At 34.9% G+C, this 27,278-nt stretch overlaps 1 pseudogene; it reads right to left on the bottom strand.

Moving 5' to 3' along the window:
- Positions 1–10,153: 10,153 nt before the first annotated feature.
- The window catches only part of LOC144457658 (ubiquitin-conjugating enzyme E2 A pseudogene), a 40,314-nt pseudogene continuing 23,189 nt past the window's right edge, over positions 10,154–27,278 (bottom strand).

Here is a 27,278-nt window from a genome sequence, read left to right as displayed (position 1 = left end):
AAACAAAGCAAATTACTATGGGAGGGTATTAGAAAAAACTGAATTTTAATTTTTACTTACAATAATTCCAAAATGAAATTATGATGCAAGATTTGATGATGATTATTGATTTGCTTTAAATATAGTCAGAAGAGAAAATAAGCTAGATGAAGTTATCATCATAGAAAAATGTTATGTGTACTTTTCTTTTTCACTTCACATTTATTTGATGGGAATTGAAAATTGATCTCTTAAGGGAGGAAATATTGGGAATATAAAATTTAGCCATTGCTCATCATTTGAATTAAGTAAATTTAAATCATATACTAGATGTGATCAAAAGGAACTTAGATGGATAGAGTTATTTGTTAATGTGTCTTTGAAGGAATATAAATATTACTTGGAGGGATATGCTTCTGAGATGTGTGGCTTTGATTTTGAAAGATGTCACCACTTAAAGCTATTTTCTTTTTTTTTAGAATATGCCATTAAAAATAAAGGCACCTTTCATTTCTAATATCTCCATTTTCCAATTATCATTCACTGCTGGTGATTTCTAAATTAGTCTTTAAAACATAATGTTTCCATAGAAATAAAATAAATTGCTATAATTTTCTCTCATTAAAATGTTTCAATTCACTTAGTTTATTTGCTTATATTTCTGATGGGTACTTCATTTCTCAAATTTTAAATATATTGAGGAATAATTGTTTTTTTATCTTTATGGAAAATTATGGTTACAATTTATTTATTTTGACTGGACTTTTCATTTCATCAGTATAGAGAATTCCTTGTGAAGAAATCCATTGACCAATGCAAATCCCTACCTTCTCTTCTCAGAAAGCTGACTGGAGCATTGAAAGGGTAAATGACTTGTCCAAGGTCACTCAGCTATTTTGAGTCACAGGTTGAAATTAAACTTAAGTCTTCTTGACAATGAGGCCAGTTCTCCATCTGCTACACTATAGGGCTCATGATTTACATTTTACCAATTATTCTTATGCACCTATAATTTCTTGCTACAAATATTTGATCTACAAGATAGATGTTGATCTGATAATTTTACAAATTTACTGCGCTGAAGTCACTGACTACTTATGTATAGGAATTAGAATGGTTCTTACTATAACTGTAGTAAAACTTCAACTAATCATAACATTGACTTAATTTTAAGATTTAATTTCTATTGAAGATACGAGTTAATAAATAGGATTAGCAATAATATAAAGAGTTTTATTAAAGGAGGGGAAATAAGGGAAGGGAAAGGAATGCTTTTATATAGTGCCTAGGCACTGTGCTCAGCATTTTACAAATATCCCATTCGGTCCTCACAACAATCTTAGGAGGTAGGTGCTATTATTATTCCCATTTCACAGATGAGAAAACTGAGTCAGACAGTGGTTAAGTGACTTGTCCAGGGTTACATAGCTAGTCTTCCATCTTTCCTCCCTTCCTCCCTTCTTCCATTCCTCTTCTTTGTAAATTTTAATCTCTGAAACTTTTTTTTTCTCTTAAAGACCAGTTTAATCCCAAATCACACAGGCTGTCTTTTGACTGGCCAACAACAGGTCCCTGGCCAATCCCTGCTTGGTCATTGTTTGGGCCTTGTTTGGCTCTGAATGAATGTCAATAGCAAGTGTTTTTGTTTAGGCCAAAAACCCTGATAGTCTTCCCCTCCCAGTTAGATTTTTTTAAACTAGGTAAGGAGGCCATTCTCCACCTCATTTCTTATTAAGCCTTAATGACTGAATGGGCATTGACTTAGTTAACGTGACACCTGTTAAAGACTTTAACTTGAAAAGAGGTTCTCCACTCATCCTGGGCCATCTCCAGCTCCTGATCTATATCTGGCCACTAGACCCAGATGACTCTGGAAGAGAAAGTGAGGCTGGTGACTTTGCACAGCCCTCCCTCCCTTTAATCCAATTCACTTGCAAGTCATGGCTTCTCCTCCCTGATGTCCTCTTCCAGGGAACAAAGGACAAACAGCAATAGCAATTTGAGGTAAAATTAGTGCTCGGGTCTTCCTGATTCCAGGCTCATTGTGCCCCCTAGCTATACAAAGTAGGAAAAGAACCTAGAAATCTATACCAATAGTCATGGAATTTCCCAATGTAAATCTTCAGACTCATTGACAGTTCTTAATGTGAGCATTCCTCTGACTGTGACCCTCCATATGTCTTCTTTTCCTTCTACTAGTCTTGTCTTCCCATCTTCTTCCACTTCTCCTTATTTCCAACTACAGTCTTACAGGAAGATTTCCTGGTCACTCCCAGAAGGAAGTGGCTGCAGATGTTGATATCTACTGCTCTCTTTTGCCAGCAGTTGGTGAGCCCTGGGTATTTCTTTCTTCCCGTAGCAGCTCTCAGTGAGGAGGGAAAGATAATGAAGTTTCTTTGATGTTCATTATATTTTCTCTTTGATGATGCACAGCAATGGAAAAGTGCCAAATTTCTCTTTGCCTGGAAAAATTTAGCTCTGGACATGACTTTAGAGGTGATCTAATTCAGCTCTTCCTTTTGCGCCTGAAAAAGTTCAGGACCACAGAGTTCACGTAAAAAAAAAAGTATATATGTATGTGGGTATGCTTATATGTATATACTTGTAAATACGTACTTGTTTAATATAGTATTATACTTAATGGTTAATAAATACTATTTAATAACTTGTTTATAATCTAATTGATCTGATGGGACATTCAAGTAGAAATACTTAGATGTCAAAGGGAGATTTGTGGTCATCACTTGAATGTCTCATCAACTCAGCTAGATCAAAAACTGTTAAGTATCTAATAAGTGTATGATAATTATAAGTATACAATCTAATATCTAATATATATATCCAACATATATAGAACAAAAAATTGGTAAGGAGGGTAGTGGAAGATATACTTTGGATAAGACAAAATTTTTACCCTCATAGAGTTCACTTTCTAATTCAATGTGTCTAAAATGTAATTTTTCACCTTCTTGCTAACACTGGCTGTTCCTTCTTCATTTTCCTATTTCTTTTTACAATATCACTATTCTCCCAGCTAAACATATGTGAAAACTCAGAATAGCTTTGTGCTCACTTCAACTTAATATCCAATTAAGTCACCAAATCTGGTCCATCCTTGCAGTTTCTCTCACATCTCATCATTCCTTTTCCCTTCCCACAATGGCAGTTCCTCTTCAGTTCTTGGCAAGGTACACATTTAGAGACCATTTAATCCAAACTCCTCATTTTTCAGATGGGGCAGCTGAGGCCTAGGGTAGTTAAATTACTTGTCAAAATTCACAAAAGTCACATTTTATATAGGAGGAATTGAATCCAACATCTCTTTCTGTAAATAAGGGGCTCATATCCTTGTACCCCATTGCTTCTAGTGATACTACATGTCTGCATATCATGCAATACCACAATATCTAAAATAGTGGTGTCATAGTCAAATGGAAATGGGAGCTAATAAACTATTCACAAAGATCACTGAGGGTTGCATATTGTCTTAGAAAACCATGTTTTAACATTATCAATATTTTATTATATTTTTTACTTATTTTGCTAAATATTTCCCAATTTTACCTTCCATCTTGTTTGGGCTGCACTGGGGAATGTTGTAGGCTGCCTGGTGACCTGTGGGTTGTATGTTTGACACACTTGGTCTACAAAATTAAAAAATTGAACTCATTTGTAGCACTGTTAATATTTTAATTGAAATGGATCCAAGGACAAGAGTATTAAAATAGAAACCTTTTTCTGAGTTGCCATTAATCTATCGATTACTGTATAGATTCAGTCATTCAATGACAATCTTCCCATATATAGACTACTCCAATAGCCATTAACAATACTCTCTGTATCCAGTCTTTCTTCCCTCCAATACATACTAGACTAGATTAATCTTCATGAAATACCCTTGTCCTTATAACATTCCCCTGCTTCTCTTTTTAGAATATAAATTCACTTTTAAAATATTTCAGAGAATATTGATGTAGGATGATTGGCAGTATCATTTCATAAAAGTGTTAAACAATGGAGAGAGAAACAAGTTGAAAGAAAGCCTTTCAAGAGACTCAACTAAAGCCATTATTCCAGAAGCATTTGAGGATGAAAATGGGAGGAGAATGACAAAACACAAAGATAGAAAAAACCTGAAACTTTTTCTCATATCAAATTCCTTTCATCATCAAGGACAATGCAGTTATGACATTTAGATTCTAACATCATAATTGCAGATGTGTTTATAGTGGCAGTAGAAATGACACTGAAGAAAATAAAGTCAGTGAAAAAGAAGCTTGACTAGATAATACATACACACAAAGTCTGTGCCAAAGGTGACAGTTTTTAGGTCAGTGTGGGATTAATTCTCAAAGTATTTTAAAGTATTTACTGAGAGAAAACCAGTAACTCCTAACTCATAATTCCCAAAGTATCTTAACAAGAGGAAGGCTGAGACAACATAAGTAACTACCAACTCATTTATCTACTTTTTGCATATTTAAAATTTTGCTGAGAATACTCTAGCTACATTTTGAGAGTATTATGAGAAGTTGCTATGAATCAGGTGGTTTTAAATTGTTTATAAGCATTTGTTGGTAGTCTAAATATGCTATCCTTGTTAAATGATGGAAAATTGACACAATACTAGATGAAATCAATGGTATCAATTTTGGCAATTTTAGTGTAAAAGAAACCAGAAGATATGAAATTTGTGGCTAAATAGTAGGGTGGCTCATCAGGTCACCTTTGAGAGACAAATAAGGTATTTAGTAATATCAATCTGATCAAGTATCCAAAAGCAACAAGAAACATTATCTCATGGAACATGTCATTATTCTGTATGGTAGTGATAATGATGAGTATTTGCAAAAGTACCACCATGAAAATTATTGCAGCTCATGTGGAAACATCCATCGTAGAGGATGAAAAGCAGGAGTCTATGAAGAACTTGATAAAAATTCTCCAAATTAAATCAAATCAACATACACTTTGATTTTCTTTGGCGACAAACTTAGCGATTCTAACTATAAGATATTCGGCTTTTGTTATTCTTTCCATTTGCATCATTGCGTGCATCATAGGAATTATTTTCCTGTGCTTACTTTACTTTATATCAGTTCACATAAGTCTTCCCATGTTTCTCTGGATCTCAGGCAAAAATCTTGTGCTAGAAATCTGATGGAACAAGATAATTCTGGATGCCTCCATGGAAGTAATTTTAAATAGACTTTGAAGAACAGAATTAAGCAACACTGTTCTGAGTTTATGTATTAAATAGAGTCAAGAAATCTCTTACAGGCTTTTGGTTCTATTATTAGGTTATTTCATCTACCAATTGTCTTGAGGGAATATCAAATAAAAATGATATAATAGATGTATATTTATATGGCAAATTCATCATTTTCTGCACTGTATTATATTTTGAAAGGCTTAGGTTGAGATTTTTTTCCCCCAAGTAATACAATTTTCCTATGTCAGAATTTAGTAGGACAATTTTGCTATTGTTGTAAGTATTTGCACTTTGCTAGGCTGTTTCAAATGTTGTGGGATAAATATAGATCCTGGGTTTGTTATAGTATGTTATTTAAAATGTACATCACATACACATATATACATACATATATGTATATATAAAAGGAGGGTCATATATACAAACATCAAATAGGTAAACATGACTAATTTTGTATGATATTAATGTGTTTTATATATGTTAAAATGAAAAGTGAATTTTAATGGGTATGTTTAGAAAATGCATACAAAGGGCACAATTGCCACCTGCCTTCTAGCTCTGTGGTGATGAGCAGATGTTTAACATTTTAATTCTCAAAATTGCAAAATATTTTAAAAAATACAATTGGGCTATTAACAATTTAAACACCCATCTAGCACGACATTAGAAAGCATTTCAAAAGGCAACACATCAAATTATCTAATGTCAATTAATTAAATACATGTGAATTTTATTTTCTTCATAATATAAATGCTTTTGAAATGAAGGCAAAACATTGTTATACAATAGGGTACAATTCTATGGAAGTATGCTCTGGGCTTTCAAACATATGTTCAAACATCTGAAGAAAGGTACGGCTGATTTCACAAACTCTAATTGTGTCCGGCACCATGCATTCATCATCTCCTACTAACTTTCAATAGTGGCATTTTTGAGAAATTGCACAGAGATATTTTTGGGTTTACATAGTTCTCCACCCCCCCCTTTGGAACCACCTGTATAAAATGTGAATTATAAATTAAGAAACATATGCATTCTTGAGTATTTTCCTATCATGAGAACAAAAAAAAACCCTCAATAAATAAGGAAACCTTATTTTAGTCTTAGTTTCTTAAATATTGTTCTACTTGCTGTTTAATTTCCTGCATGTCTCTAGGTTCTGATGAGGTGCAGTTTTCCCCAAAGCCAATCCCTGGCACTCTGTATGCTGACTGAAATTAGAGCTAATTTAATTGACTCCTTTGCATAATATGCCAAGAAAATGTCAGACACACCGCACACCTGAACCCATAGAAGATAGAGCTTTTGGATTACATCTCAAACCAGGTGTTAGATACCCATGAGGAAGCATGTCAAACAGAAAACTTGCCCTGTCTAAAACAGTTCAGTGCTTGATGGTAGGAGTCATGAAAAAGCGTCTTTTCCCAATTCTTTCATTGACAGAAGAGGGAAGAAACTGCACCAGAAATCAATCATTAATATATAATGTTTCACAAAATATATTTTCATTTATATACACAGGAATATAGTCACATTGAATATCATGGTTTAAAAAAAATCATTATGAAGAGTAGCAGTATCTCATTAATAAGGTAGATTTAGTTCTAGACTATTAGAGTCTCAGACCTGGAAGGGACCTTTGAGATCACCTAGGAGAAACTATACCTAAATAGGAATCTTGCCTACATAATCCCTGAAAGTGACCATCTACACTCAACTTGAAGACTTCTACTAATGGAGACCTACCAACTTCATGATCATCTTCCCACCCTGGAAATGTCTGTACCCTGAGGCTTACTCTTGTGATTTGTGGGTCCCTAGTACAGACCACCATTTCACAAAGGGCACTGGCCAAACTTAAATTCTTCTCCTGCCTTCTTTACCACGTTCTTAACAGTATACTCTTTTGCATTCACTTCTAGCTCTTTACAAGATCTCCCTTATTTGTAGGCTATACCATCAGAATGTAAACTCCTAGAGGGTAGGGGTTATCTTGTTTGCTTGCAAATGCATCCCCAGGGCTTAGAACAGTGACTGACATAGAACAAACACCTCAGTGGCTATATAGTCCAAACCCATAACTGAAAAGAATCCTTACTAAAAATACTTAACAAGTTGTTAGCCATTTTCTTTTTGGAGACCTTCAATGAAAGGGAAACTAACACTTTTGGGGGCAGCCCATTTCACTTTCTGAAAGCTCTAATTCTGAGGGAGTTCTTCATAACACTATGCTCCTGGTGCTATCTTGGGTCAAGCAAAAGAACCTTTCAATTATTTGAAGAGAGTTCTCATGTCCCCTTGAGTCTTCTCTTTTTTTCCTCTTGACTAACTCTTGGGATTTATTTCACACCTACTGAACAGTAGCCTTCCTTCCTTAGAGACACTTGTGAATCATTAGTCCCACCATTTCATAGGGTTCACTTTACTCTTCACTCAAGTTCTTCTGATTTCCTTTCCATCTCCTCAAGAGTAACCTTATCTTCTCTTCTACTTTCTAGCTTCTTTTCATCTGTTATTTCAATTAGAATGTAAGCTTCTTGAGGGTAGAGACAGTCTTATTTGCTCATATTTATTTTTCCTATGTTAACAGAATGACTGGAACACACACACACACATCCATGCACCTATCTCCATGTATTACTTAATAAATGTGAGCTCTCTCTTTCTCTCCTCTCTTTTCCTCTCCTCCACCAAACCTAACCATACCACTTTGTTTAATCATCCCTCACTTGAAATAGAATCAAGACTTTTCCTCAATTCTAGTTGCCCACTTCTGCATATGATCTAGTTTATTTATCAATAACGTGGTGCAATATTTTCACTACCTGCTGAAGGAGTCCCTCGTGCTTTTTTTTTTTTTTGGCAGGTCTAATTTCTAGGTGTTTTTTTTCTTCTGTAGTAGAAGACTGGCCAAGAATCTAGTCCATATAAATATGCACAGAATGCTCCACTGATCTTTGGACCATGGGTAGATATCTTGTAATTGGGATTGTTCTACCAACCACATGATGCTAACCACATGGTTGCATACCTGGAAGTGAGGGGCATTCAAAACACAGCAGCTAATGAGAGCCTCTTCCTTTTTATTGTCCCACACTTTCCTGCCTAATAGTATTTTGGAATGAGAAAAGAGACAGTCATATAAGGAAAGAGCCCTTCCTTTCCAAGGCTGACATATGGCTTCCAAAAACAGGTCTAAGTTCTGTGCTTTACTTTTTATTCTTTCATTTTAAGGGAAGTGAACTAGGAAGTTCTGAAAGTTCAAAAGAGTGAGCCCCAAGAAGATCAAGGAATAAAGAATGGCTTTGGAACCCAGAATATCAGGAGCTGAGTTAGGGAATTAAGAGGCAATAATAATGTCACATTCATATTTTAAATTGGTGAGATTAATGCTACGTAAAAATTGTGTTAAGTCCGAGTCCTGTCTTCCCAGAGTTTGAGATTGTATTGGGGAAGAGTGTGCTCCAGATGTTAGGAGCAAATGTTTGTCTTTCTACTGTTGCTATATCTTTGAAGTAAAAGATTCATTTGTAAAATTGAGTTGATGTTAACTGGTTAAATGGAACTGGGGAACTAGGCACTGGTGGTTAACAGAGAAGAGGAATACCTCAAACCCTAAGGAGTACCCATAGAACCCAGAAAGGAAAATGTAGCCTGTCTCCCTCAGGAAAAATGAGGTCAAAGTTCAGTCCATTGCTCCTAATTCTGATCTTTAGAAGAAATAAAATCCCTTTTTTATAATATGTATAATATATATGCATATATATATATATATAAAATATGTATTTATATGTATTTAAGTTAACATTACTTTTAATTTACAATTTCTGGAAAAATGCATACTTTTACATGGACTACTTGGTCAAAATTACTTGGACAGATTGAGCTGCACAAAGGATGACAATGGATATAAGCAGAACATAAGATGTGTTTCACACTGTCATAATCAAGGTTATCATTTATCAAAAAGTCCAAACAACTGTAGCCTGAAAGGTGCTGCGCTTTGAACCAAAAATAGGGATGCTCTTGTGAATCTTAAGGGACTAAGACATACTTATTGTTGGTATTTAGCTCAGGATTGGGAAAATGTGGTAAAGAAGCAATATCTTTTTTTTTCGCCAAGAGGTACTTCATTCATTTCCTGGGTAATTATTAAACTGAGAAGAAAGATGAAGGAAACTGTAGGAACAGCTTTGCTCCTTCAAAGTCAATAATAGGCTTTCCTTTCCACCAATGTCAAAACCAAAGTGGGAGTCTCTCTACCTCCCTACCTCAAAATCAACACATATCTAGTTGCTAGACCACAGTTTTAGCTCTAGTTGATACCTGAAAATGTGAGTGAGTGTGGTTTGTTTTTCTTTTTTAAAGCAATGTTTTTATTTGATAATATTTTCCTTCCTGTCATTAACCTATTATCTCTCAGAAATAGCCCAGACTATATATAAATGGATTACTTTACATGGAATCAAGTTTTCCATTCTTAGTGGGAAAATTTTGTAGGTAGTGAGTGCTTCAAAATCATATGCTCCTAAGACCAGCCTGGACTAATTATCCCCTAAATCCTTTTTTTTTTTAATGTGCATGTGTGCATAGAAACATGTTATCAAGCTATGTAAGTCAGTACTCCTATATAACTACTGTAATTTGAAAAGCTAAGTGGAAAGTATATTTAATGTATGATACTATACTAAAAATAGAGATGAAGTACCACCAAAGAGGAATTCAGTATCAGTAATTCTTTTACAAGTAACTCAAGTACAATACATTTAATTTTGTAGTAGGTATTCTTAGGTGTCAGAAGGAGAGGAAGGAAAGAAAGCTTTAGCAAGAAATGTTGGCAACAGTATAACAAATGTTTTGTTTTCAACAAAATAAACCTAATGATACTAATGGAAAAAGAAGGGAGGGAACAGACAGATTTTTTCCCCTTATGACCAGACTGTTCCTTTGTATTATTGTGGATCAACAATCAGCCCAGCTCTGCTCTACTGTTGGCTGAAACTTGAAACTCACTTTTCATATTTTCACTTGTTCTATTGATATAGCTGAGCAGCCTGGCTATTTGCTGGATGTTGGTATTCGGTTCATACAATACAGACTGTATGGATTTCAAAATGGAGGAAACATTACAGGTCAGACTCCAACGATTTTGAAGTATATTCAGGCACATACTACCATCTGCATAAATATTTGGATAAAACATTTAATGTAGATGACTTGTTTGGGTATTCTTCCGTGAATTCTATTGTAAGTTTAAATGTGCCCGAAAATGATCCCATTCCACCCTATAATGTTATTCTCCCACGGTGCTCCACTGACCCCTATAGGGGGTCCCCTTGCAGCCTCTTAAAGTCCCACATGAGGTGCTGCTAGGCAGGATGGACTTCTGCAGAGGCAAGGGTGGGGCATAGATCAGATGTCCTGCTGGAGGAGGAGGAAGAGGGGCAAGGACAACAACAGGTGGAGATGCAGCTGGAGCAGACTCAGAAGCCCTAAAATAACTCTTTAGATATTTTCAGAGAGATATGTCTTGCAAGTCTTCTCTTCTGTGGGCTAAATGTCCCTTAGTCCTTAATTAGTTCTTGTAAAGGAGATTCTGAGTCCATTTACTTTTCTGAGTTATCTCGTCAGCTACTTAGTGCTGTCTAAAATGTGTTGTCTAGAACTGAAGACATCACCCCAAATGTGATTTATTCAAGGTAGAGTTTAGTGGAATCACATACTATGTTCTCAACACTGTACTTTTGTGAATGCAGCCTAGGATTGTTTACTGCCACATTACACTGTTACCTCATAATGAACATGTAGGCCATGAAATCTTTGAAATATCCTCATGGACTATGTAGTCATGTCTAATTACTCCTGTATTTATGCAGTTATATTTTCTTTTTAATTACTCAAATAAAGGATTTTAATTTTGTCCCTATTAAAATTTCATTTTATCTTCAACCCATTTATCCAGTCAGGTGAAATCTTTTTGGATGAGGTTTTCACCATCTACTGTCATGTCCAGATATATTTTATGAATGTGTCAACTATACTATCTTTTAAGTCATTGATAAAAATGTAGACTAAAATAGGACCTGGGACTTAATGCTTTACCAAAGCATTCTTTTTTCCATGTTGACATTGATCTATTACTCAACACTCTTTGGTTAGGTTATTCAACAATTTCCAAATCTACTCTACAGTATTATCATCCCATTCACTTCTTTCCATGTTAGCCATATGACATTGAGATTTTTATAAATGTCTTGTCAAAATTCTGCTTTGTTCTGTCAATGGCAAACCCTCCCCACAATCCCATCCACCTACCAGTTTAATAAGCCTGTTAGAAGTTAGTCTAAACAAACAGTCTGGGATGTCTTCTTAATGAACTCTTGTAGGCTCATAATGATCACTATCTCACTTTCTAAATGTTCACAAACCACCTCTTTAATCAATGAATCTGGAATCTTTTCAGAAATTTGGAATACCTAGTCATTGATTAGTGTTGAGGAATGCAAAGAAAGTTGGTAGAGCTTGTGTTGCTGTTCTAGTTTATTCAGAGAGGAGGAGAATCTAAGAGTTTAGACTGATGAAGTGGGTATTAGTCATTTAATCAATAGATTGTCATCTTCTGCTATGGTGTGTAGACATATACATATATGTATAAATATTAATGAGTCTGCATATTTGTATTGTATATGCATTTTTACCTTCCCCGCAAAATTAGAAGCTTATCACATGCTCAGTTTTCTCCTTCCAGCTCTTCAAAGTGTAGCACCTTATCTTCTTTTCCTTATACTGGAATCTATGCTACATAAACCTACAATCTCCAAAGGCTTATGCCACCCTCATTTCAAATCCAATCATATTGCTGTGCCTGATATTTTGTTAAACTTTGACAGGTACATTATGATAACTATCTCTGATAAAATTAAGGTTCATGTTTACATTTAGACAAGAAAGCGGATAGTGATAAAAGTGAGAAATTTTTATCTTCCAACTCTTCCGGTATTATCTTTCAATTGGTATGCCAGGAAAGGTCCTAGATAACTTTTGATCTTTTACTAATGCCTCTCTGAATAAGAGAGATTAAATATATTAGGATACTTTGAAAGTAAGAAAACAAAACTTTAAAGTGTAAATATAGAAATGGAATTGTTATTCCACGGCTGGAAGTCGGTAAGGCTTCTGTGGTTATAAATCGTGAGATGTAATGCTACAAGGACAGCAGAATCAAGTCCTCTAATTTTACAAAAGAGTAAACTGAGGCCAAGAAAGGTCAAAATCACATAGGTATTATTAAATAGCAGAACCAAGATTCAAACCCAGGTGCTCTGAGTCCATATCTAGGGTTTTTTCTAGTATGCCATGGTGCTTCAATGTGAAAGGCTTACTGCACGAGACTTCAAAGTTCATTTTTAGAAATAGAGTGAGAAAATAGGGAGTCAGGTTAGGAAATATATCCTTGATGAACAAGAGAGGGAGGTTATCCAGTCTTTTTTTCTTACTCTTTAAATCACTTTTGCGAAGAAATTATTATTAACTAGATTTCTTTACTTTTCTTGCCCACCTTTGAAGAGGCAAGAACGTCAAGTATGTGGCACTAGTAAGACACAATGGTGGGTATGGAAAGCTCTGTTTAGGATGAATATTCAAGTCATCTAGGGAGCTAAAATTTCATGCCATGACTTCTTAATGAATTCCTTCAATTGCTACAGCAGTTTAAGTCCACAGACCAAAGCAAACATAGTCCAAAAGGCTTTAGGATGATGACATAAAGCCATGACTTACATTTAGATACTGTTTAAATTTCTTTAAAGCATACATTTAGATATATACATATATCTTGTATATGTATATAAACTCTCTCTGTGTATACACATGTATCCATATAGATTTGAAATTTCAAAATGACAGGATAGTGAGCACCTTTAGTTATTGACCCCTGTGGATACCCTGACTACATGATTACTGAACTTACACTCTGTAACCAAAGGTACCACACTTTGCCTGGTGGTAATAGTGGGAACTTCAATCATAGGTGAAGGTAAAAAATCCTCTGTTGGGATCATCTTGCATTTCTGAACTCATTTCGTGACAAAAATGTCATGCAACCTAGATCTTAGGCACTCAAAGTTACATAGTAATTTCTTCAAAAGAGGTTAAGAAAAAGGATTTCTGTTTTTCCTCTCTCTCTGGGAAGAAGGAAAGGAACATTTAGCACAAATCAATAGATTTAACTAGTATATCCAATATGCCAAAAGTGAAAAGCAAGAAGATAAAAGGTAATTTCTTCTTTGATTAAGCAAACTATGCTGAAAAAAAGGTATAAAGCCAGCTTTATGCTTAGATACAGCACACGCAAAGCTTGGCAATTTTTAATATCTATAACACTTTCTCGTGTTAGAAATCCACACCCAAATCCCAAACTACATTCAAAAGGTGAGGCAAATAATATTTTTATTATAGTTTGACTTCATCATGACATTTATTTGTGTTACTTTGGAGTGAGATTTAGAGGACAAAATTCTCTTGTGATTCTAGTGTAATGTTAGGCTTCTTGTTGCCAGTATAGTTCCACACAACCTAATATTGTACTGATGAAGGAAAATATGGTAGCACATAATAGTGCCTTGCAGATAGCAGCTTCTCACAATTTATTCACAAAACAATGTTTACTTCATATGTATGTACACACACACATACAACACAGAGAAATTTATTTTTACTGTTATTACATTAAAGATTCTCAATGATATGTGAGTGTTTCCTCTCAGTCATTATTAAAACTGCCAAGACAGTAATAGTTATAAAAATAGCCAGGATACAGATAACCCACACATATACTTTACAATTATCTTCTAATGTGTCCTTATAACTTTGCCTTAAAGCTATCTTACGAAGAATGGAGAATGGGTCAAGAGGGGCAGGGATGAAGGGAGGAAGCCTTTATATCAGAGATCTTACTCATTTTTAAAAGTCAAGACCACAAGTGAGGAACTTCATTTTAAGCCTTATGTAAATCAGTAAGTGAATAGATGTAGAGAGATAAATTATATTATTCTGTTATTTGATTTATCTCAATGAGATCTGTGGTCTAGGATAAATATTGGTAACAACACTTATAAAAGGAATAAATTGTTGACAAATCATATACATAAGTTATGCATATATGTAACTATATATGTATCAATGCTATACTTTGTTGTTGCTCATTCATTTCAGTTGTATCTGACTCTTCATGACCCCACCTGGGGTTTTCTTGGCAAAGATACTGGAATGGCTTGCCATTTTCTTCTCTAGCTCATTTTTACAGATGAGGAAACTGAGGCAAAGAAGGTTAAGTGACTTGCCCAGGGTCACACAGCTAGTAATGCCTGAGAGCAGACTTGAACTCAGGAAATCAGTCTTTCTGGCTCCAGGCCTGTTGCTCTATCTACTGAGCTACCTGGCTGCCCTATGCTGTACTTTGCTTTCATATGATTAATCTTTCTAATCTAATCTAATCTGATATGATCTTTTTAGTGAAAATGGTGATCTGAATTCAATCTCACTGTAGGAAATGTCCTTTGAGCATTACCCTCTCCCTCATTTATGATGTTTTACTTATTTTGGTCATCCATGGTTTCCTTCAAGATCATTATTGTCAAAAAGCATTTTTTTTGGGTGTGCATGTACTTTGGGCAAGATACTACACTAACTAAGCAGTGGGAATGTAAAGCAAGGCAACTGCTGTAAAACAACTTACAATCCATTTAGGTAATCAGTCCAAGACATAAAAGAATAAAAAACAAAGAAGAACCTGATAATGAGTAAAACCAGAGTACAGATGGGAAAGTTTTACTGGTGGTCTGAGATAGTCATTGACCAAGATGAGATTTATGCTATGCACATAAGAGATACTCAATGAGTATTGAGCTAATTGATAGATGTGTGAATTTTCTTAGGATCATTGATCTAGAAGTGGAAGCAACCTTGGGGCATTGTTGATCAAGCCCTTCATTTTACAGATAAGGTAAACCAAGACCTAGAAAGGCTCAGTGAGTTATTCAAGCTTATATAGGTAATATTTGCCAAGACTGAATTGGAACCCAGTTTCTCTGACACAAAGATAGTCATCGTTCTACTTCATCATACTACCTGCATATTTTTGTCAGTCTTTGAAGGAAGATTAAAATGTAGAAAAATCATATGAATTTATGAATGCATATTCTGGGCTTAGGCCAGGGCAATTCTTTTCAGTAAATAAATCTGTCACTTATGAGTTAATTGTATAGTTTGAAGCTCTGCACAGTTTGTATTTTGTGCAAATTCTGTACAATTACTAAATTTGTAAGCTTTACCTCATTAGCACCATGTTCCAACCAACTTAATTACCCAGACTATTTCAAACTTAACAATGAACCTGTTTCAATTAAGTTCCCAACATCATAACCCACCAAATCTCTCTCTTTTCTAGACATTGACTTTTTCCAATCAGGGTTAAGTTTTGAGACTCTAGGAATAATATAATTCAATTGCTCCCAGTTTGTTTAATTCATTTATTTCATCCTTAAGTTATTCTGCTTTTAATAATCTATGTTTTTCAGTTTTCTTTAGACTATAGATCATGGTCTCCAAAGCTTTTGTTAGCAAGCATAATGACACATAAGAATTTGTTACTGCTGAGCATCATTTTGTAACATGACCCTTTCTAAAGAATCAAAAGTGTGGTATACCCTAATTCCAATGGAGAGATCTGTGGTGAGCATATATAGCTTGAAGTGTTTCACCAATGATGATATGTGCAAGGTGTGGTATAAAGGTATGATTTAGACACAATCATTTAATAAGAACAGGTGGTCAATCCAAGTATCACATTGATATTAAAGCATTGATATAAAAGAACTTTTGGGTAGGTCTTCCCTAGGGATTTATTAAAGGAAATGGACAAGAGTTACACAGAAAAAAAAGTATGGAAGGGGAATGATTGGTACTACTGTAGAGAGGACCTACATAAGTGAGATCCTGAGTTTGTTCAGGGATTGATGAATAAAAAAGGAATCAGAGATAGTTACAGGTAAAAAAAAAAAAGTAACTTGGAGTGGGACATATCTGTCTCGGGCCTGAGGTTTTACAAATGCCCTAGGTTGGTTATGGCTTCAACCTCAAGTTCCCTTTTCACAAGATTCATTACCTCATGCTCCCTTATTTACAAGTAATCACACTCAATTATCCTTCATTTCTGGGTGGCCTTTTCCTATTTTCATACTCTTGCACAAGGTACTCAATAAATGAAACTTTACCTACTGTCTTTTGGCTTATTTTACTATATAACCAGCTGAATTTCTCTTAGTATTCAATAGAATTTGACATCATGGATGAACCAACTTCCTATTAGCTACCTTTATGTCCACCCGTCAAAACTATGTTCAATTTGGCACTTTATAGTAACAATTTCTAACTATTTTTGTGGATTTGTTTCTAATCCAAAGCCTTTCCAATCTACCAGCTTGGTAGGCCTTGTCAGAGCTTACCTTTTATTATCATAGACTTGCATAACCTAGGGCAACCATAATAAAGCATGAGTACAAGACTTTAAGACAGACCTTTTTAGTGACAGACTTTATAATTCTCATTTGAAGATCCATCTAAACATGTATGTGTTTGTGTATATATGTATGTTGATTTATCAACAGAGAGATAAGCCTCTAGTTTGTAATATTTCTCTTCATCCAGAGCAATTTAAGAGGACAGATCTATTACATCTATCATGTAATAATAGGATGGCCTTCTATATCAGTAGAAGGTACATATACACATCAATAAATCAATCAACAAGTATCTGTTAAACATTTAGTATGTTTCCAGGCCCTGTGCCAGGTGTTGGGGATTTAAATACAAAAAATTAAACCATCTTTAATTACAATGAGCTTACATACTAGTGGAGAGACAGTGATAATGTATACAAAGTATTTAAATGCAAAGTAGTTTGGGAGGGTGAAAGGAGAAGCAACTTTCAGGGGAAAAAATGATAAGCCTTGTCTTGGTTATGTTGAGTTTTAAGTGTCATTAAAAGACATAGAGCCTGGAGATAGGTGTGTGTGTGTGTGTGTGTGTGTGTGTGTGTGTGTGTATGTGTTTGTAGATTTCAGGAATGGGGTCAGGAAGAAAGATACTGATTTGGGAGTCATTTGAATCAAAGTGAAACTTGGGAGTGAAAGATTACTAAGAGAGGAATTATAAAGACAGAAGACATATGAGGTCAGGAACATGACTAGGAGGGTAAACAGCTAGATGTTAAATCATAGGAGAGATAGAAGGGACCCTTAGAGGCCAGAGAATTTAATCCCTTCATTTTACAGTTAAGAAACTAAAGTCATTAGAGTTCAAGTGATATGTCTAAAGCAAAAGAGGAGGAAATTGAATTCAGGTCTTCTGCCCCCAAATCTAGTGCTCTTTCCATTGTGCTATCCTGCCTATAGATAGAATATATAAGCTAATAAAGGATTCTTTCTTATCATCAAACTACAAATTTGTTGTTTTCAGTCATTTTTCAGTCATGTCTGACTCTCCATGACCCCATTTGGAGTTTTCTTAGCAAACATATTGAAGTGGTTTGCCATTTCCTTCTCCAGTTCATTTTACAGATAAGGAACTGAGGCAAACAGGATTAAGTGACTTGCCCAGGGTCACACAGACAGTAAGGGCAGATTTGAACTCAGGAAGATAAATCTTAGCAGGGCTCTATCTGTTGTGCCTTCTCACTGTCCCCAAATTACAAGCAGGAGTCTAATAAATATTTTTGATCTCAATGATACTGTTCCATTGTCTTTTGTAGGAGCAGGAAGCAAAGCAAGAAGAGGAAAAAAAAGAATTCATAAGGATAGATATTGGGACTAGACATTTTTGTTTTCATTTCATTGGAGATGAGGAAATTTCTACGAATTCTGGTTGGCACCTTCTCAGCAACTTATAGTCTTAGAGGGCTACCTAGAGCCAATGGGTTAAATGACCTGCCCAGGATCTTTCTGGCTTGAAGGCCAGCACTGTAACTACAACACACTGAGTCTCATGTGTTATCTCATTAAAATTAAATAAAACATAGCAAGAACAAGAGGCTGGTTTTCTCTTCACCTTGGCACACTGCTTCTGTAATTCAGCATTCATTTTTGCCCCAATTATGTGTCTTAATTTTGAGGACAAAACTCATTTATGCAGAAAAACAACAAAAAAAGAAAGCTTGATTCTCTTCTTTCAAATTCTCCAAGAACTATTAGATTTTTGAATATAGCTGAGGTGAATGAAGCAAAAGGGAGAATACAAAGTTGCTCCCTTAAATTTTATGCATATTTTATGTCTTCCCCTTCAGGTAAAACATTCCTGAAGCACTAGTGATAGTGATTTCCACAGAGGGGGAAATTCTCAGAATTCATTTGGCAGATTGAAAGATGGAGAAGGAAGAGGCAAAAAATGGCCACCTGCTGTTTTAGGAAGTTACAAGTGGTAGGCTTCTGAGGGTACTGACTTTCCCCTTTAGATCAAGGGATCACTCTCTTCCTTGCTGGATTTCTCAGTGACAAGGAACAAAGGACTAGGATATTATAGAAAATTCCCTACCATCCTAAAGAACCTTTTTGTCTCCACCATCAACTCACATGCTCATAATGTTAATATTTCAAGAGTTTCTATTTGTGAAGTAACAATGCAGTATTGTTCTGTCCCTTGAAAGATAGTATATATAAGCTAATAAAGGATTCTTTCTTATCATCAAACTACAAATTTGTTGTTTTTCAGTCATTTTTCAGTCATGTCTGACTCTCCATGACCCCATTTGGAGTTTTCTTAGCAAACATATTGAAGTGGTTTGCCATTTCCTTCTCCAGTTCATTTTACAGATAAGGAACTGAGGCAAACAGGATTAAGTGACTTGCCCAGGGTCACACAGACAGAATTATTACAGGTGGTACCGATGCAAAAACTAATGACATCCTCTGGCCATTCTCTGATAATCCAAGATGTCTGGTAAATAGCTGATGCAATTCTTCAAAGAACCTGACTGAGGGAAGCTCCTGTTAGACTACACAATGCTTGTCATTCAGATGCTTCATGAAATATTAACTAATATTCATAAGATCATAGACTTAGAGCTGGAAGAGACCTCAGAGGCCATCAAGCAATAAGAACAACAATGACAATAATAATAATGCTTATTATTATTATTATTATTATCATATATGCTTTAAGATTAAAAAAAGTACTTTATAGGTTATCCAGTCCAATCCCTAATTTTACAGATGAGGAAACTGAGGCTCAGGGAGATTAAACTATTTGCCCAAGGTCATATGGACAAGTAGGCCTTTAAAGAAAAGTATGATTGGAGTCTCAATCCTATAATTCAGAACCAGTGCTCTTTCTACATTGTATTAATCAGTTCCATTTGCAACCATTTCCCCTTAAAATACATACCACTTATTGTAAAAACATAGTCACATGTCAAGAGGATTCTCTTTTATATGACAAAACATCTGGTAAAACCCCTCATTTTTATTTCTAGGTTTATAATTCGCTTAGTGGGACTGACCTTTAAGTATGCACAGAATATACACATAACAGGATATCAAGATATCAAATTAAATGAAAGATTTTAATGTATGGCATTTAAATAGTCTTTTATTGCACTATTTATAAAACTGTTTTATAGAACACTAAAAAGTAAGGGACTATTTAAAAATGTTAATCCTATAATTAATAGTCAGAGACATACGCTTTTCCCTAGCACGAGGCAGTGATATTCTAAATCTGTTACCATGAACTTTATAGGAGGAGACAGCCATCTGCCTACACACAGTCATCTAAAGCAAAGCAAAAATAGGCACCCTTATGTTTTCTTACATGAAATGTGGGGCTGTTGCGATAAAACAGGGTTTAGCTAATATGAATTAAGATAGGATGTCTTAAGAAAAATAGGAATGAATTACATAGTAAATTGAAGCTGATTCTGTAAATCATTGATATTAAGAGATCTAACGAGGATGGGCCGTTACATTTGAAAGCATACGGCAATGAAGAGTAGGGGGATGGGTGTGAGTACGTTCTTGATGGCTTACACCTCACTCTTTTCTACAGCTCTAAACCATCCTTTCTTTGCATATTTTGGCCTAGCACTAGTTTATTCATTTCTCCTAACTTATTTGATGCCAGAAGCATTGTGTGAAATTCATGCTGCTCTTCAAGGCAAAGCTGCTAAAAATGCTACTTTCTAGCATTCACTTGCGGGCATATATTATAAAAAGCAACTGAAACATTAGATGTCTCATGAAGGAGAGCTAATTTTCTACATGTCCTCTATACACTTGCCTTCCCCCTCTCCCCCCTTAGCAGTCAAGTACCATTTACTCTTTCATCAACTGGATTCAAATTTTCTCAGGTAATCAAAACATCTTAAGTCTTCATATTCTTTTGGTTCACTAGAGTGGCTCTTTATCAGTACTGTCACTAGAGATTGATTCTTTTTAGGTCACAACTTGATTTTAGGATTTGTTTTAGGTATCTTTTTAAAATGTAAATAGTATCTTATTTTTTCCAATTACACGTGAAGACAATTTTAGCATTCGTTTTTATAAGATTTTGAGTTCCAATTTCTTCTCTTCCCTTCTTCCCCCCATGCCAAGATATCAAGCAATCTGATACAGGTTATACATATGTAATCATGTAAAACTTATTTCCACATTAGTCATGCTGTGACAGAAGAAACAGAACAAAAGGGGAAAAAAACCATAAAAAAAATGCCAAGAAAGTGAAGATAGTATGCTTTGATCTGCATTCAGATTCCATCAGTTTTTTCTCTGACTGTGGACAACATTTTCTATCATAAGTCTTTTGGAATTATTTTGGATCATTGTATTGCTGAAAAGAGCTAAGCCAATCATAGTTGATATTGCACAATGTTGCTGCCACTGTATACAATGTTTTCCTGCTTCTGCTCACTTCACTCATCATTAGTTCATTTAAGTCTTTCTGAAATCTGCCTGCTCATCATTTCTTATAGCACAATAATATTCCATTAACATTAACGTACCACAGCTTGTTCAGCAATTCCCCAGTTGATGGGCATCCCCTTAATTTCTAATTCCTTGCTACCACAAAAAAACTGCTATAATTTTTTTTTTGTACATGTGGGTCCTTTCCCTTTTTTTTCTGATCTGTTTGGATACACCTAGTAGTGGTATTGCTAGATCAAAGGGTATGCATAGTTAGATAGATTATCCTTTGGGATAGGTATCTTCTTAATAATTTTCATTCTTCTCTGTGTTCTGCTCTTGACACTGGATTTTCTCCTCCTTCTCACTCTAGAAATTTACTCTGTTCCTAAATATCTCACCCTGGAAGTCTCCCACAAATACCCAGGACTCTTTCCTCTGATTAGTCCAGCCATGTCTTCATTCCTCTTCCAGCTTCATTCCTGATTCTGTGGACTTTCTCCACCATGCCCCCTGTTATTACCTTCTCCTTCCTCCTCACCTTTTAACTTTCTTTTGTTAGAATGTAAACTCTTTGAAGGCAGGACTATATTTTTGTTTGCACATATTAATAATAACAATTATAGCAACATTGATATAGCACTTTCAGGTTTGCAAAGTGCTTATAAATATTTTATTTTATCCTCATCAAAACTCTGGGAAGTAGATGATATTGTTATTTTCATTTTACAGATGGGAAAGCTGAGTCTGAGAGGTTAAGTGACTTACCCAGGGTCCCCCAGTATCCAAGGACTGATTTGAACTCAGGTCTTCCATAATCCAGATATAGCACTTGTATTCTTAACATTTATCACAATTCCTGGCTCAGAGTAAGGACCTGTTGTATGCTTCTTGACTTGACTTAACTTCTTGAAAAACAAATTGGACAACATGATAAATAAACTTTAATATCCGAAAGTAAGAATGGAATGATGAAGACATTCCAGATCATGTTGCCTTAGTGAAACTTCAATATCCAGAGATGAAATTTTAAAAAAGAGTTTTTATTGTGATACTTGGTGTTCTACACTGTTAGAGACATATCTATAACTTGACAACCAAAGTGTTTTTTTTTCTTGAGCTATGACATTTAACAATCGTAAGAAGTCCCATTAAGGGTTTTATCCTTTAATCAAAATTATACTGCAACCATAAGTTATAAAAGTGACTTAATAAAACTAAGCACAAAGAAGTTTTTCAGAGAAATATAAATTATAAACTTCAGTACACCTTGAGACAAGTTGTTTTCAGTCAAACTTTAAAACTTCCTATGATTCCTCTATCTAATAAGCAAAATATTACCTGCCCCTCAAAAAAACAAAAAGAAAAGATGAAAATAAAATCATAGAGAAGCTGACTAATGAAAGAGGAAGGGAAAAGGGTGAAGCTTCAGCAACAGGCTCTGAGCAAGATAGGGTGAGTCAAGCAACTGTTAGCCCATATGATGACATGCTTAAAAAAAAGAAATTAAGGGAATGCAAAGGAAAGAGAGGAGTGATGTTGCCCTGTGTCTGGAATGGCATACATAGTCTAAAAGTTCAGACATCTCAGGAAGGCACAGGAGATGCCTTTTATACTTTTATTTTCTTCTATAACCATCTTTAAGTGAAGATGCTTTACCTTTGACATTGTTATAAGAACCAAAGGTCATTTTTGGATATTCTTTAAATACATTATTAGCCCATGATTAGAGGAAGGAAAATATATCACTTCCATTACAAACTTTCTATTCACTGCATTCTTCCCGATGATTAAGCAGAAAGCTGGGAGGGCTTTAAAATCAACATCTCCCTCCCCTAGATTCGAATGTTCATAGCAAACATAATATCAATCTGTTCATTTTGAAAAAGGAGAAACCAAGTCCAATGATACTTGTTCAGACACATGAAACTTTCTTTTTTCTAATAAAAATTAGACTTCAAATGAAAAGTACAGGAACTCCTCCCTCTCTGTTAAAGGTAAAAAAATTCCCAAAAGCTTTTATGCATTCTAGTCTCTTAATTTCATTAACTCAGCTAACTGTCAAACATGCAAAATAGTCCCATAAGGTAATTCCAGGTTGATCAGAGAGAAACACATATTCTCTCTGCCTGGCTTTCATAGTGGCCTTTTGGAGAAACAAAAAGGAGAAAAACATGTGTAGGATTTAATTTGCTTCAATCTTGGGTAAGGGATGAAAAAAAAGAAATGTTCCCTGCAATCTGAAGCATTACACAATAGAATCATTTCCACCCTAATTTAGTGCCATTGATTGGTTTCACATAGAATATAATGACCTCTTTCAGTTGGCAAGGCAGGGAGATGTATGCTAGTTACGTTATGTTCCCATATATTGGCAATCTGGCAAGCACAGTTTTGGCTCTGGTTGCCCAATACTGCTTCAAATAATGGAAATCCTATTAGGAAACCATTAGAGATTTTAATAGGGGAAAGCTCTTCTTTTAATGCACAAATACCTCCCTCCTCCAATAATGCTAAAAGCATCACCCCAGAGACATCAAGGAGATAATATAATGCTTTATACAAGAGTAAGAAAATTTAAACTTGGGTGCAATGTTTGTGATATGTAAAAGTCCTAGATATAAATAACAGTATATAAATGTGGTAAAAGATGGAATCTTAAGGGATGCCATTCATGATATCCAAAATTCTTTACTATGTTGTTAGATAGTAACTTATAACAACTCAGGATTCTTTTCCATACTTTTAGAAGTAACTAAGAAAATGAAAAAGCATTTAAAACTTTAGCTTTTTTTTAGTGTAATAATTCAGAATTCTTTCAGAAGTACAATGAATTGCATACCAAAGAGAATCACATACTTAAAAGAATACAAGGTTCAGTGTGTTGGCAATGATTAAAGTACAAAGTACCCTCTCCTAATGTTTAGTTTCTTACTTTGGGTAATGGTAAATAATATGAGGACAACATGTCTCTTATTCTCCTTTACCTTCTTTTACCAGTCTGAAGAAAAAAAATCTATTATTTGAAAAGGAAATAAGATCCATAATGAAAAACACTTACCTTTTTCACAGAAGCGGCCAGTAAAATGTAAAGGACAGTCACACTGAAATGATGCCACACCATTAGATGGAAAGATAGGATGGCAAGTCCCTCCATTATGACATAAACTATCTTGGCATACTGACGACATTCCATGAAAGCCATGAGAAGGCCCAAGAGAATCCAGTCCTTCAGGAATAACAGAAGGTGCTGCAAAGGAGGCTGCTGGTAACTGTGTAGAGACTGGAGATCTGTTGAAATGAAAATCAATGTGAAATTTCAGATGAGAAGCCTAAGTCAGAGCAATCAAAATGTTTGCATATAAAAGGAAAGAATATCAATCCAAATGATCTGTTTTAAAATTTATTTTAAATTTTGATAAGTTTTTATTGATTTTATTGATGTCCTTTTTTTACATTACCATAGTTACCTCAATATACCCTCACCACCTCCCAGAGAGCCATTCCATAAAGCAAATAGCATTTTTAAAGATAAAAAAGGAGGAAAAATCAACATAATCAGTAGGACAATTTTGAAAATTAGGTGCAATTTACAACACTTGAGGACTTCCTATTTCTGCAAAAGGTTGGAATAGGAGTGTCTTCTCGTATCTCTTCTTTTGAGCCATGCATATTCTTCATAATTTTGCAACCTACTCTTTCGATGTTCATTGTGTTTATGTAGTTGTGTTATTTACATTGTTGTAGTCATTGCATTTATTGCTTTCTTGGTTTTGCTTACTTTATTCTGCTTCAACTCGTGTAAGTCTTTTCATGCTTCATTGTATCATCATATTCCTTGTTTCTTACAGAAGTTATATTTCATCGTATTAATGTATCATCATTTTTTGAACCATTCCCCAATCAATAGGCATCTACTTTGCAACTATATGAAAAAGCACCGTTGGAAATATTCTTAAGTATAAGGAAACTTTCTTTGTTGTCAATTATGTATTTGGGGATCTGTGTCTAGCAGTGGAATCTCTGGATTAAAGGGTATGGACATTTTAGTCACTTTATTTGCATGATTACTTTCCAAGATGAATGTATTGATTCACAAATCCACCAATGATGTGCTAGTGTGCTTATCTTCGCAGAACCACATCAACATTGACTATTCCCACCTTTTGTCATCTCTACCAATTTGCCTAGTATGTATGAGGTGAAACCTACAGTTTGTTTTGATTTACCTTTCTCTTGTTATTAGTGATTTGGGCATTTTTATATCTTTAGAACTAGTTTGACATTCTTCTCTTGAGAACTGTTTGTTCATATCTTTTGATTACTTATCTTTTGGTGAAGGACTTTTTTGCATACTCATATATACATACACATAATACATAGATATATAAGCATATATGTATTTAAGCATATTATTTATACATATCAGATAAAAAGCCCCAAAGGACCAATTCAAAGTAGAAGATGTTGTCACATGCATCTTGCAACTTGTGGAATAGTTAAGCCTTTGTAACGTTGAGATTATATACTATTCCCCCAAATTCTACTTGGATGAATCATCATGCTGTTAACCCATAAATTAAAAAAAACATTTATTAATGCTCATGATGTATAAAGTACTATGGCATGTGCTGAAGGTACAAATAAGAAAGCAAGACAGTCCAAGTTCTGAAGGAGCCCACATCCTAATATGGGTATTGTGGAGGTATCTTGGATCCTTGGAGACAAGAACTAGATCTGGCAGTTACTCTCAAGATGTAAAGACTTTGCATAAGGATCCAGTGATACTGACCTTTAGAGGAACAACAGATCTATGTAAATTTGAAGAGGTTCCTTCTTCATAAGCAGAATCCAATTTACAAATTGTGTATCTTTCCCTCTCCATAGCCACCAGGTTGGCTATGGAGGGATGACATTTTTGGCCACAGCAATTCTTTAAAGAGTGTCTATTAATGTGTAGCATGTTATGATCAGCTGAGAGAATACCCACAACAAAAAAATTAGAGGTCCTTAAAATGCCAGAATCAATGAATTATATGGTACTCTGTAACACAGTCTACACTATGTGGCAAAATCAAAAGTGACTGAAAGTTTTTATTCATTTTATTTGTAGTCAGTCAACATGGCTCTGTAAGTGTCAAGAAGCCTGGAAGTAATTTTCATAGTCTTGAGGGGAAATCTTTATGATCTAAACCCACCAAATATTTTGATCACATCTTTCATGTTATAGTCATGAAAATATAATCTCTACAAGAATAACAAAAACAATGATAAATTATTACATTTATTGTTTAGATCTATGATTTCATCAGGGTAGAAATACCCATCGAGGGAAATTCCTCTGCCAATGGAAGTGGGCAATTGTTTTGAAACTTAGGGTCTTAGAAAGTTTACTGGGACACTAAGCGGTTAAATGATTTGGCCAATATCACACAGTCATTAGGTGTTAGAAATAGGTCTTGAAATCAGGTCTTTCTTACTTCCATATAGGATTTCTATCTACTATACCAGTTTGTATGTATATGTATATACACATTATATTTTATATTCTGCATGAATGTTATACACACACATAAAACCTTAAGGTTTGCAATGATTTTTATACATGTTATCTTATGTGATTCTCACAACAACCCCGGGAGGTAGGTGCTATTATTATCCCCATTTTATAGAGGAGCAAACCGAGTCTGAGAGAGGTAATGTGACTTGTCCAGGGTGACACAACTAGTGTCTGAGGCAGAATTTAAACTTAAGCTTTCTTGACTCCAAGCTTAAGGCTCTATGCATTGCCCCACCTAGCTGTTTAGCTCTCTCTCTCTCTTTGTTCTTCTCTCCTGTTCCCCTCACTTTACATACATACACACACATATATTATATTCACATTATATATATATACATACATGTATGTACATATGTATGTATATACATACATGCATACTTAAAGGATATGTATGTATATACATGTATACTTAAAGGAGAGAGGAAAGGGAAAGCTACACAATTTGTAAATTGGATTCTACTTATGAAGAAAGAAAGGAGGATGGAAAGGGTAGAATAGATGGAAAGAGAAAGGAAGAAATTTCCACACTTACATAATATTGGTGTAGCATTGTGCCTAGAGAGCTAACCTCCAAATA

This window comes from Phascolarctos cinereus, unplaced genomic scaffold (genome assembly GCF_003287225.1).
Source record: "Phascolarctos cinereus isolate Bilbo 61053 unplaced genomic scaffold, phaCin_HiC Scaffold_5;HRSCAF=322, whole genome shotgun sequence".
In the NCBI taxonomy this organism is placed as follows: Eukaryota; Metazoa; Chordata; class Mammalia; order Diprotodontia; family Phascolarctidae; genus Phascolarctos; species Phascolarctos cinereus.
This window is presented reverse-complemented; position numbering and strand designations above follow the sequence as displayed.